Source organism: Rhamphochromis sp. 'chilingali' (genome assembly GCF_963969265.1).
Source record: "Rhamphochromis sp. 'chilingali' genome assembly, chromosome: 7".
Lineage (NCBI taxonomy): Eukaryota > Metazoa > Chordata > Actinopteri > Cichliformes > Cichlidae > Rhamphochromis > Rhamphochromis sp. 'chilingali'.
The window spans coordinates 39,070,711-39,084,166 of record NC_137934.1 but is presented as its reverse complement, the minus strand read 5'-3'; the positions used below and the strand labels follow the sequence as shown (position 1 = coordinate 39,084,166).

The 13,456-nt window shown below is 43.8% G+C and overlaps 1 protein-coding gene across 5 annotated transcripts in view; it reads right to left on the bottom strand.

Annotated features, from left to right (window-relative positions):
• osbpl8 (oxysterol binding protein-like 8) overlaps positions 1-13,456 on the bottom strand; it is a 156,723-nt gene that overhangs the window by 104,684 nt on the left and 38,583 nt on the right. The gene's annotated exons all lie outside the window — the stretch shown is intronic.

Genomic DNA, 13,456 nt, shown 5'->3' with positions numbered 1-13,456 from the left:
GTCGTCCCACTAGGTGGCTCTCTAACCATTATAGACAAAGGGCATAACAAACATTTCCGAGCTCGAGTCTCATCACGCCTGTGACCTTTGGGAGAGATTGGACTTTGTGTCTTTGAGTGACAGCATATTACTGCTTTTTGGCGAGTGATTGAAACTCCACGTGCCGCCATGACCACCCCGTTTCCTTGAACGTAAAAAGCTTCGCAATTTAACATCACAAAGGTCTTTAGATTCCACACACTGGAGAATGGTTCAATATGATGAAATCCCTTGGAGGAGTTCGTCAAAGTATGAAGCCTGAAAAGAGGGGAAAATGTTGCCAAAATTACACATTAATTTTAAAATGGCTGACTTCCTGTTGGATTTGGGATATTGCTCCAAGAGACTTTTTTGTACATCTTGATATCTCCTATAAGCCTACCAGGTTTCAGATTCATACATAAAACACAGAGCAGGGGCTGTGGTTTTGAAATTTTGTAGGGGGCGCTGTGGAGCAATTTCGCGCTATTCAATGAAAATGATCACATGCCAACAAAGCCTTCATCCATTTGGAGGTGTGTGCCAAATTTCAAGCCTCTATAAACTTGCCAAGACCCTCAAAAGCCACTTCATCTTTCATGTTGAACAGCGTTGCCACCAGGGTGCGCCGTTCAGTTTAAACTCACAATTTTTGCACTGAAGCATCACGAGGGACTGATGGTGATATTCACCGCTTTTGAGGTGGCCAAGATGAACCTGTGAAAATCAGTACAACAAAATTAAAGCCATGACATTTCCTGTTGCCACTAGGTGGCGCTGTCCGTATTTCCGACAATGGGCACATCAATCTGTTCAGGGCGGGTCTGACATCATGCCTGTAAAGTCTGGTACTGATCAGACTGGATTTCATTGAGTTATACTAATTTGTTTCTTCATGGCGTGACATCAAAGTTCGCCATGCTGCTGGGGTCACACCCTTTCGCGAAAACTCACAGTTTTCACTGTTACCCAAGACCAACTCCTTAAGGCTTTCCTGGAGAAATTTGAGGCTGCAGATGTCACCCTTCACTATACTGTACCCCAAAGTGTAAAACATGACATTTCCTGTTCCCACTAGGTGGCGCTGTCCTTGAGGTCAAATATGGCAGTTGAAATATGTTCAGGGGTGGAGCCTTATCATATGTGTGCTCTTTGGTCCAGATTGGAACATGTATGACAGAATGAGAGGCAATAAGATTTTCATGGCGAGTCATCGAAATTCGCCATGGCGCCACGGCCTCATAGTATTGTGAAAACTCAAAAGCTCCGCAATTTAACATGGCACAAGGGTGTAGTTGACACTGTCCAAATTTGAAGCTTATACGACCAAATCCCAAGGAGGAGTTCGTTAAAGTACAAGGCATGGAAACGGTAAAATCAGAGCCAAAATGTCACCTTCAATCCAAAATGGCGGACTTCCTGTTGGGTTTGCGTCAATGGGCCCACAGACTTTTTTGTTCGTCTTGGCATGATACACATGTGTGCCAAATTTCATACATGTAGCTGAAACGATGTGGTCGTAGGGCTGCATTTAACAAGGCATAGGTGGCGCTCTAGAGCCATTTCCCAGTGCTCATATGTAAAACCATTAAAATACGTAAATTTTCACCAGACCTGACGCGTGCGCAAAATTTCCAGAGTTTTCGAGCATGTTTAGGCCCTCAAAAGGCCGATTCATTTGCCGAAATAATAATAATAATAATAATAAACAGAGCAATTACAATAGGGCCTTCGCACTGTCAGTGCTCGGGCCCTAATAATAATTAAAGCTGCAAGCAGCGTTATGAGGGCCCTCGCACCCCCGGCGCGTCGAGCCACGCCCAACACCTAAAACCAGCACGTCCGATCTGATGTCACATTGATGGAATTCATGCATTTAACCACCAGCTAACATTTCAACTCATTCATTCGTGATTAGTTAGTCGTTCCACTAGGTGGCGCTCTCACCATTATGTACAAATGGCATAACAAACATTTCCGAGCTCGAGTCTCATCACGCCTATGAGCTTTGGGAAAGATTGGACATTGTGTTTTTGAGTAACAGCAGATTACTGCTTTTTGGCGAGTGACTGAAACTCTACGTGCCGCCATGACCACCCCGTTTCCCTGACTGTAAAAAGCTTCGCAATTTAACATCACAAAGGTCTTTAGATTCCACACACAGGAGATTGCATCAATCTGATGAAATCCCTTGGAGGAGTACGTCAAAGCACGGTGCCTGAAAAGAGGGGTAAAATGTTGCCAAAATTGCACATTAATTTTAAAATGGCTGACTTCCTGTTGGATTTGGGATATTGCTCCAAGAGACTTTTTTGTACATCTTGATATCTCCTATAAGCCTACCAGGTTTCAGATTCATACATAAAACACAGAGCTGGGGCTGTGGTTTTGAAATTTTGTAGGGGGCGCTGTGGAGCCATTTTGGGATATTCAATGAAAATGATCACATGACAACAAAGCCTTCGTCACATTGGAGGTGTGTGCCAAATTTCAAGCCTCTATAAACTTGCCAAGACCCTCAAAAGCCACTTCATCTTTCATGGTGAACAGCGTTGCCACCAGGGTGCGCCGTTCAGTTTAAAGTCACAATTTTTGCACTGAAACATCACGAGGGACTGATGTTGATATTCACCGCTTTTGAGGTGGCCACGATGAACCTGTGAAAATCAGTACAACAAAGTGTAAGACATGACATTTCCTGTTCCCACTAGGTGGCGCTCTTCATATTCCTGACAATGGGCACATCAATCTGTTCAGGGCGGGTCTGACATCACGCCTGTAAAGTCTGGTACTGATCAGACTGGATTTCATTGAGTTATACTAATTTGTTTCTTCATGGCGAGACATCAAAGTTCGCCATGCTGCTGGGGTCACACCCTTTCGCGAAAACTCACAGTTTTCACTGTACCCCAAGACCAACTCCTTAAGGCTTTCCTGGAGAAATATGAGGCTGCAGATGTCACCCATCACAATACTGTACCCCAAAGTGTAAAACATGACATTTCCTGTTCCCACTAGGTGGCGCTGGCCCTTATGTCAAATATGGCAGTTGAAATATGTTCAGGGGTGGAGCCTTATCATATGTGTGCTCTTTGGTCAAGGTCAGAAAATGTATGACAAAATGAGAGGCAATAAGATTTTCTTGGCGAGTCATCGAAATTCGCCATGGCGCCACGGCCTCATGGTATTGTGAAAACTCAAAAGCTCCGCAATTTAACATGGCACAAGGGTGTAGTTGACACTGTCCAAATTTGAAGTTTATAGGACCAAATCCCAAGGAGGAGTTCGTTAAAGTTCGAGGCATGGAAATGGCAAAATTAGAGCCAAAATGTCACCTTCTCTTCCAAATGGCGGACTTCCTGTTGGGTTTGCGTCAATGGGCCCACAGACTTTTTTGTTTGTCTTGGAATGATACACATGTGTGCCAAATTTCATACATGTAGCTCAAACCATGTGGTCGTAGGGCTGCATTTAACAAGGCATAGGTGGCGCTCTAGAGCCATTTCCCAGTGCTCATATGTAAAACCATTAAAATACAAAATTTTTCACCAAACCTGGCATGTGTGCAAAATTTCATGAGTTTTTGAGCATGTTTAGGCCCTCAAAAAGGCCCTTGTTTGGGGTGAATAATAATAATAATAATAATTAAAGCTGCAAGCAGCGTTACGAGGGCCCTCGCACCCCCGGCGCGTCGAGCCAAGCCCAACACCTAAAACCAGCACCTCCGATCTGACGTTTGGGAGAGATTGGACATTGTGTTTTTGAGTGACAGCAGATTACTGCTTTTTGGCGAGTGATTCAAACTCTAAGTGCCACCATAACCACCCCGTTTCACTGAACGTAAAAAGCTTCGCAATTTAACATCACAAAGGTCTTTAGATTCCACACACTGGAGATTGGTTCAATATGATGAAATCCCTTGGAGGAGTTCGTCAAAGAACGGTGCCTGGAAAGAGGGGAAAATGTTGCCAAAATTACACATTAATTTTAAAATGGCTGACTTCCTGTTGGATTTGGGATATTGCTCCAAGAGACTTTTTTGTACATCTTGATATCTCCTATAAGCTTACCAGGTTTCAGAATCATACATAGAACACAGAGCAGGGGCTGTGGTTTTGAAATTTTGTAGGGGGCGCTGTGGAGCAATTTCGCGCTATTCAATGAAAATGATCACATGCCAACAAAGCCTTCATCCATTTGGAGGTGTGTGCCAAATTTCAAGCCTCTATAAACTTGCCAAGACCCTCAAAAGCCACTTCATCTTTCATGTTGAACAGCGTTGCCACCAGGGTGCGCCGTTCAGTTTAAAGTCACAATTTTTGCACTGAAGCATCACGAGGGACTGATGGTGATATTCACCGCTTTTGAGGTGGCCACGATGAACCTGTGAAAATCAGTACAACAAAATTAAAGCCATGACATTTCCTGTTGCCATTAGGTGGCGCTGTCCGTATTTCCGACAATGGGCACATCAATCTGTTCAGGGCGGGTCTGCCATCATGCCTGTAAAGTCTGGTACTGATCAGACTGGATTTCATTGAGTTATACTAATTTGTTTATTCATGGCGTGACATCAAAGTTCGCCATGCTGCTGGGGTCACACCCTTTTGCGAAAAGTCACAGTTTTCACTGTAACCCAAGACCAACTCCTTAAGGCTTTCCTGGAGAAATTTGAGGCTGCAGATGTCACCCATCACTATACTGTACCCCAAAGTGTAAAACATGACATTTCCTGTTCCCACTAGGTGGCGCTGTCCTTGATGTCAAATATGGCAGTTGAAATATGTTCAGGGGTGGAGCCTTATCATATGTGTGCTCTTTGGTCCAGATCGGAACATGTATGACAAAATGAGAGGCAATAAGATTTTCATGGCGAGTCATCGAAATTCGCCATGGCGCCACGGCCTCATAGTATTGTGAAAACTCAAAAGCTCCGCAATTTAACATGGCACAAGGGTGTAGTTGGCACTGACCAAATATGAAGGTTATGAAATCAAACCCCAAGGAGGAGTTCGTCAAAGTTCGAGGCATGGAAATGGTAAAATCAGAGCCAAAATGTCACCTTCAATCCAAAATGGCGGACTTCCTGTTGGGTTTAGGACATTGCCATAATAGACTTTTTTGTTCGACTCTGAACATTATATAGGTGTACCGACTTTCAAACATGTAGGTCATACCCATACCGGGGGCTCGCGTTTTTCATTTTTCTAGGTGGCGCTACTGAGCTAATTTTCCCTGGCCATGTCTGAGAACATTAAAATACGTAAATTTTCACCAGACCTGACGCGTGTGCAAAATTTCATGAGTTTTCGAGCATGTTTAGGCCCTCAAACGGCCAATTCATTTGCCGGAATAATAATAATAATAATTAAAGCTGCAAGCAGCGTTATGAGGGCCCTCGCACCCCCGGCGCGTCGAGCCACGCCCAACACCTAAAACCAGCACGTCCGATCTGATGTCACATTGATGGAATTCATGCATTTAACCACCAGCTAACATTTCAACTCATTCATTCATGATTAGTTAGTCGTTCCACTAGGTGGCGCTCTAACCATTATGTACAAATGGCATAACAAACACTTCCAAGCTCGAGTCTCATCACACCTGACACGTTTGGGAGAGATTGGACATTGTGTTTTTGAGTGACAGCAGATTACTGCTTTTTGGCGAGTGATTGAAACTCTAAGTGCCGCCATAACCACCCCGTTTCCCTGGACGTAAAAAGCTTCGCAATTTAACATCACAAAGGTCTTTAGATTCCACACACTGGAGAATGGTTCAATATGATGAAATCCCTTGGAGGAGTTCGTCAAAGTATGAAGCCTGAAAAGAGGGGAAAATGTCGCCAAAATTACACATTAACTTTAAAATGGCTGACTTCCTGTTGGATTTGGGATATTGCTCCAAGAGACTTTTTTGTACATCTTGATATTTTCCATAAGCTTACCAGGTTTCAGACTCATAGATGAAACACAGAGCAGGGGCTGTTGTTTTGAAATTTTGTAGGGGGCGCTGTGGAGCAATTTCGAGCTATTCAATGAAAATGATCACATGACAACAAAGCCTACATCCATTTGGAGGTGTGTGCCAAATTTCAAGCCTCTATAAACTTTCCAAGTCCCTCAAAAGCCACTTCATCTTTCATGGTGAACCGCGTTGCCACCAGGGTGCGCCGTTCAGTTTAAAGTCACAATTTTCGCACTGAAGCATCACGAGGGACTGATGTTGATATTCACCGCTTTTGAGGTGGCCACGATGAACCTGTGAAAATCAGTACAACAAAATTAAAGCCATGACATTTCCTGTTGCCACTAGGTGGCGCTGTCCGTATTTCCGACAATGGGCACATCAATCTGTTCAGGGTGGGTCTGATATCATGCCTGTAAAGTCTGGTACTGATCAGACTGGATTTCATTGAGTTATACTAATTTGTTTCTTCATGGCGTGACATCAAAGTTCGCCATGCTGCTGGGGTCACACCCTTTTGCGAAAAGTCACAGTTTTCACTGTAACCCAAGACCAACTCCTTAAGGCTTTCCTGGAGAAATTTGAGGCTGCAGATGTCACCCATCACTATACTGTACCCCAAAGTGTAAAACATGACATTTCCTGTTCCCACTAGGTGGCGCTGTCCTTGATGTCAAATATGGCAGTTGAAATATGTTCAGGGGTGGAGCCTTATCATATGTGTGCTCTTTGGTCCAGATCGGAACATGTATGACAGAATGAGAGGCAATAAGATTTTGATGGCGAGTCATCGAAATTCGCCATGGCGCCACGGCCTCATAGTATTGTGAAAACTCAAAAGCTCCGCAATTTAACATGGCACAACGGTGTAGTTGACACTGTCCAAATTTGAAGTTTATAGGACCAAATCCCAAGGAGGAGTTCGTTAAAGTACAAGGCATGGAAACGGTAAAATCAGACCCAAAATGTCACCTTCAATCCAAAATGGCGGACTTCCTGTTGGGTTTAGGACATTGCCATAATAGACTTTTTTGTTCGACTCTGAACGTTATATAGGTGTACCGACTTTCAAACGTGTAGGTCATACCCATACCGGGGGCTCGCGTTTTTCATTTTTCTAGGTGGCGCTACTGAGCTAATTTTCCCTGGCCATGTCTGAGAACATTAAAATACGTAAATTTTCACCAGACCTGACGCGTGTGCAAAATTTCATGAGTTTTCGAGCATGTTTAGGCTCTCAAACGGCCAATCCATTTGCCGAAATAATAATAATAATAATAATAATAATAATAATAATAATAAACAGAGCAATTACAATAGGGCCTTCGCACTGTCAGTGCTCGGGCCCTAATAATAATAATAATAATAATAAACAGAGCAATTACAATAGGGCCTTCGCACTGTCAGTGCTCGGGCCCTAATAATAAACAGAGCAATTACAATAGGGCCTTCGCACTGTCAGTGCTCGGGCCCTAATTAAAGCTGCAAGCAGCGTTATGAGGGCCCTCGCACCCCATCGCGTCGAGCTACGCCCAACACCTACAACCAGCACGTCCGATCTGATGTCACATTGATGGAATTCATGCATTTAACCACCAGCTAACATTTCAACTCATTCATTCATGATTAGTTAGTCGTTCCACTAGGTGGCGCTCTAACCATTATGTACAAATGACATAATAAACATTTCTGAGCTCGAGTCTCATCACTCCTATGAGCTTTGGGAGAGATTGGACATTGTGTCTTTGAGTGACAGCAGATTACTGCTTTTTGGCGAGTGATTGAAACTCCACGTGCCGCCATGACAACCCCGTTTCCCTGAACGTAAAAACCTTCGCAATTTAACATCACAAAGGTCTTTAGATTCCTCACACTGGAGATTGGTTCAATCTGATGAAATCCCTTGGAGGAGTTCGTCAAAGAAGGGTGCCTGGAAAGAGGGCAAAATGTTGCCAAAATTGCACATTCATTTTAAAATGGCTGACTTCCTGTTGGATTTGGGATATTGCTCCAAGAGACTTTTTTGTACATCTTGATATCTCCTATAAGCTTACCAGGTTTCAGACTCATACATAAAACACAGAGCAGGGGCTGTGGTTTTGAAAGTTTGTAGGGGGCGCTGTGGAGCCATTTTGCGCTATTCAAGGAAAATGATCACATGACAACAAAGCCTTCATCCATTTGGAGGTGTGTGCTAAATTTAAAGCCTCTATATTCTTTCCAAGCCCCTCAAAAGCCACTTCATCTTTCATGTTGAACAGCGTTGCCACCAGGGTGCGCCGTTCAGTTTAAAGTCACAATTTTTGCACTGAAGCATCACGAGGGACTGATGGGGATATTCACCGCTTTTGAGGTGGCCACGATGAACCTGTGAAAATCAGTACAACAAAATTAAAGCCATGACATTTCCTGTTGCCACTAGGTGGCGCTGTCCGTATTTCCGACAATGGGCACATCAATCTGTTCAGGGTGGGTCTGACATCATGCCTGTAAAGTCTGGTACTGATCAGACTGGATTTCATTGAGTTATACTAATTTGTTTCTTCATGGCGTGACATCAAAGTTCGCCATGCTGCTGGGGTCACACCCTTTCGCGAAAACTCACAGTTTTCACTGTAACCCAAGACCAACTCCTTAAGGCTTTCCTGGAGAAATTTGAGGCTGCAGATGTCACCCATCACTATACTGTACCCCAAAGTGTAAAACATGACATTTCCTGTTCCCACTAGGTGGCGCTGTCCTTGATGTCAAATATGGCAGTTGAAATATGTTCAGGGGTGGAGCCTTATCATATGTGTTCACTTTGGTCAAGGTCAGAAAATGTATGACAAAATGAGAGGCAATAAGATTTTCATGGCGAGTCATCGAAATTCGCCATGGCGCCACGGCCTCATAGTATTGTGAAAACTCAAAAGCTCCGCAATTTAACATGGCACAAGGGTGTAGTTGACACTGACCAAATATGAAGGTTATGAAATCAAACCCCAAGGAGGAGTTCGCAAAAGTTCGAGGCATGGAAATGGCAAAATTAGAGCCAAAATGTCACCTTCTCTTCCAAATGGCGGACTTCCTGTTGGGTTTGCGTCAATGGGCCCACAGACTTTTTTGTTCGTCTTGGCATGATACACATGTGTGCCAAATTTCATACATGTAGCCCAAACGATGTGGTCGTAGGGCTGCATTTAACAAGGCATAGGTGGCGCTCTAGAGCCATTTCCCAGTGCTCATATGTAAAACCATTAAAAAACAAAATTTTTCACCAGACCTGGCATGTGTGCAAAATTTCATGAGTTTTTGAGCATGTTTAGGCCCTCAAAAAGGCCCTTGTTTGGGGTGAATAATAATAATAAAAAGAAACGGAGCAGATACAATAGGGCCTTCGCACTCTCGGTGCTCGGGCCCTAATTAAAGCTGCAAGCAGCGTTATGAGGGCCCTCGCACCCCCGGCACGTCGAGCCACTGCCAACACCTCAAACCGGCACGTCCGATGTGATGTCACATTGATGGATTTCATGCTTTTAATCACCAGCTAACATTTCATCTTATTCAACCAGGATTATAGTCATGCCACTAGGTGGCGCTCTAACCATTATTGACAAATAGCATAACAAACATTTCCAAGCTCGAGTCTCATCACACCTGCGACCTTTGGGAGAGATTGGACATTGTGTTTTTTAGTGACAGCAGATTACTGCTTTTTGCGAGTGATTGAAACTCTACGTGCCGCCATGACCACCCCGTTTCCCTTAACGGAAAAAGCTTCGCAATTTAACATCACAAAGGTCTTTAGATTCTACACACTGAAGAATGCTTCAATATGATGAAATCCCTTGGAGGAGTTCGTCAAAGTATGAGGCCTGAAAAGGGGGGAAAATGTCATCAAAATTACACATTAATTTTAAAATGGCTGACTTCCTGTTGGATTTGGGATATTGCTCCAAGAGACTTTTTTGTACATCTTGATATCTTACACAAGCTTACCAAGTGTCAGACTCATAGATAAAACACAGAGCAGGGGCTGATGTTTTGAAATATTGTAGGGGGCGCTGTGGAGCCATTTTGCGCTATTCAAGGAAAATGGTTACATAACAACAATGCCTTCATCCATTTGGAGGTGTGTGCCAAATTTCAAGCCTCTATAAACTTTCCAAGCCCCTCAAAAGCCACTTCATCTTTCATGGTGAACCGCGTTGCCACCAGGGTGCGCCGTTCAGTTTAAAGTCACAATTTTTGCACTGAAGCATCACGAGGGACTGATGTTGATATTCACCGCTTTTGAGGTGGCCACGATGAACCTGTGAAAATCAGTACAACAAAATTAAAGCCATGACATTTCCTGTTGCCATTAGGTGGCGCTGTCCGTATTTCCGACAATGGGCACATCAATCTGTTCAGGGCGGGTCTGCCATCATGCCTGTAAAGTCTGGTACTGATCAGACTGGATTTCATTGAGTTATACTAATTTGTTTATTCATGGCGTGACATCAAAGTTCGCCATGCTGCTGGGGTCACACCCTTTTGCGAAAAGTCAGTTTTCACTGTAACCCAAGACCAACTCCTTAAGGCTTTCCTGGAGAAATTTGAGGCTGCAGATGTCACCCATCACTATACTGTACCCCAAAGTGTAAAACATGACATTTCCTGTTCCCACTAGGTGGCGCTGTCCTTGATGTCAAATATGGCAGTTGAAATATGTTCAGGGGTGGAGCCTTATCATATGTGTGCTGTTTGGTCCAGATAGGAACATGTATGACAAAATGAGAGGCAATAAGATTTTCATGGCGAGTCATCGAAATTCGCCATGGCGCCACGGCCTCATAGTATTGTGAAAACTCAAAAGCTCCGCAATTTAACATGGCACAAGGGTGTAGTTGGCACTGACCAAATATGAAGGTTATGAAATCAAACCCCAAGGAGGAGTTCGTCAAAGTTCGAGGCATGGAAATGGTAAAATCAGAGCCAAAATGTCACCTTCAATCCAAAATGGCGGACTTCCTGTTGGGTTTAGGACATTGCCATAATAGACTTTTTTGTTCGACTCTGAACATTATATAGGTGTACCGACTTTCAAACATGTAGGTCATACCCATACCGGGGGCTCGCGTTTTTCATTTTTCTAGGTGGCGCTACTGAGCTAATTTTCCCTGGCCATGTCTGAGAACATTAAAATACGTAAATTTTCACCAGACCTGACGCGTGTGCAAAATTTCATGAGTTTTCGAGCATGTTTAGGCCCTCAAACGGCCAATTCATTTGCCGAAATAATAATAATAATAATAATTAAAGCTGCAAGCAGCGTTATGAGGGCCCTCGCACCCCCGGCGCGTCGAGCCACGCCCAACACCTAAAACCAGCACCTCCGATCTGATGTCACATTGATGGAATTCATGCATTTAACCACCAGCTAACATTTCAACTCATTCATTCATGATTAGTTAGTCGTTCCACTAGGTGGCGCTCTAACCATTATGTACAAATGGCATAACAAACACTTCCGAGCTGGAGTCTCATCACACCTGAGACGTTTGGGAGAGATTGGACATTGTGTTTTTGAGTGACAGCAGATTACTGCTTTTTGGCGAGTGATTCAAACTCTAAGATCCACCATAACCACCCCGTTTCACTGAACGTAAAAAGCTTCGCAATTTAACATCACAAAGGTCTTTAGATTCCACACACTGGAGATTGGTTCAATATGATGAAATCCCTTGGAGGAGTTCGTCAAAGAACGGTGCCTGGAAAGAGGGGAAAATGTTGCCAAAATTACACATTAATATTAAAATGGCTGACTTCCTGTTGGATTTGGGATATTGCACCAGGAGACTTTTTTGTACATCTTGATATCTCCTATAAGCTTACCAGGTTTCAGAATCATACATAGAACACAGAGCAGGGGCTGTGGTTTTGAAATTTTGTAGGGGGCGCTGTGGAGCAATTTCGCGCTATTCAATGAAAATGATCACATGCCAACAAAGCCTTCATCCATTTGGAGGTGTGTGCCAAATTTCAAGCCTCTATAAACTTGCCAAGACCCTCAAAAGCCACTTCATCTTTCATGTTGAACAGCGTTGCCACCAGGGTGCGCCGTTCAGTTTAAACTCACAATTTTTGCACTGAAGCATCACGAGGGACTGATGGTGATATTCACCGCTTTTGAGGTGACCAAGATGAACCTGGAAAAATCAGTACAACAAAATTAAAGCCATGACATTTCCTGTTGCCACTAGGTGGCGCTGTCCGTATTTCCGACAATGGGCACATCAATCTGTTCAGGGCGGGTCTGACATCATGCCTGTAAAGTCTGGTACTGATCAGACTGGATTTCATTGAGTTATACTAATTTGTTTCTTCATGGCGTGACATCAAAGTTCGCCACGCCGCTGGGGTCACACCCTTTTGCGAAAAGTCACAGTTTTCACTGTAACCCAAGACCAACTCCTTAAGGCTTTCCTGGAGAAATTTGAGGCTGCAGATGTCACCCATCACTATACTGTACCCCAAAGTGTAAAACATGACATTTCCTGTTCCCACTAGGTGGCGCTGTCCTTGATGTCAAATATGGCAGTTGAAATATGTTCAGGGGTGGAGCCTTATCATATGTGTGCTCTTTGGTCCAGATCGGAACATGTATGACAGAATGAGAGGCAATAAGATTTTCATGGCGAGTCATCAAAATTCGCCATGGCGCCACGGCCTCATACTATTGTGAAAACTCAAAAGCTCCGCAATTTAACATGGCACAAGGGTGTAGTTGACACTGTCCAAATTTGAAGTTTATAGGACCAAATCCCAAGGAGGAGTTCGTTAAAGTACAAGGCATGGAAACGGTAAAATCAGACCCAAAATGTCACCTTCAATCCAAAATGGCGGACTTCCTGTTGGGTTTAGGACATTGCCATAATAGACTTTTTTGTTCGACTCTGTACGTTATATAGGTGTACCGACTTTCAAACATGTAGGTCATACCCATACCGGGGGCTCGCGTTTTTCATTTTTCTAGGTGGCGCTACTGAGCTAATTTTCCCTGGCCATGTCTGAGAACATTAAAATACGTAAATTTTCACCAGACCTGACGCGTGTGCAAAATTTCATGAGTTTTCGAGCATGTTTAGGCCCTCAAACGGCCAATTCATTTGCCGAAATAATAATAATAATAATAATAATAAACAGAGCAATTACAATAGGGCCTTCGCACTGTCAGTGCTCGGGCCCTAATTAAAGCTGCAAGCAGCGTTATGAGGGCCCTCGCACCCCCGGCACGTCGAGCCACTGCCAACACCTACAACCAGCACCTCCGATCTGATGTCACATTGATGGAATTCATGCATTTAACCATCAGCTAACATTTCAACTCATTCATTCATGATTAGTTAGTCGTTCCACTAGGTGGCGCTCTAACCATTATGTACAAATGGCATAACAAACACTTCCAAGCTCGAGTCTCATCACACCTGAGACGTTTGGGAGAGAT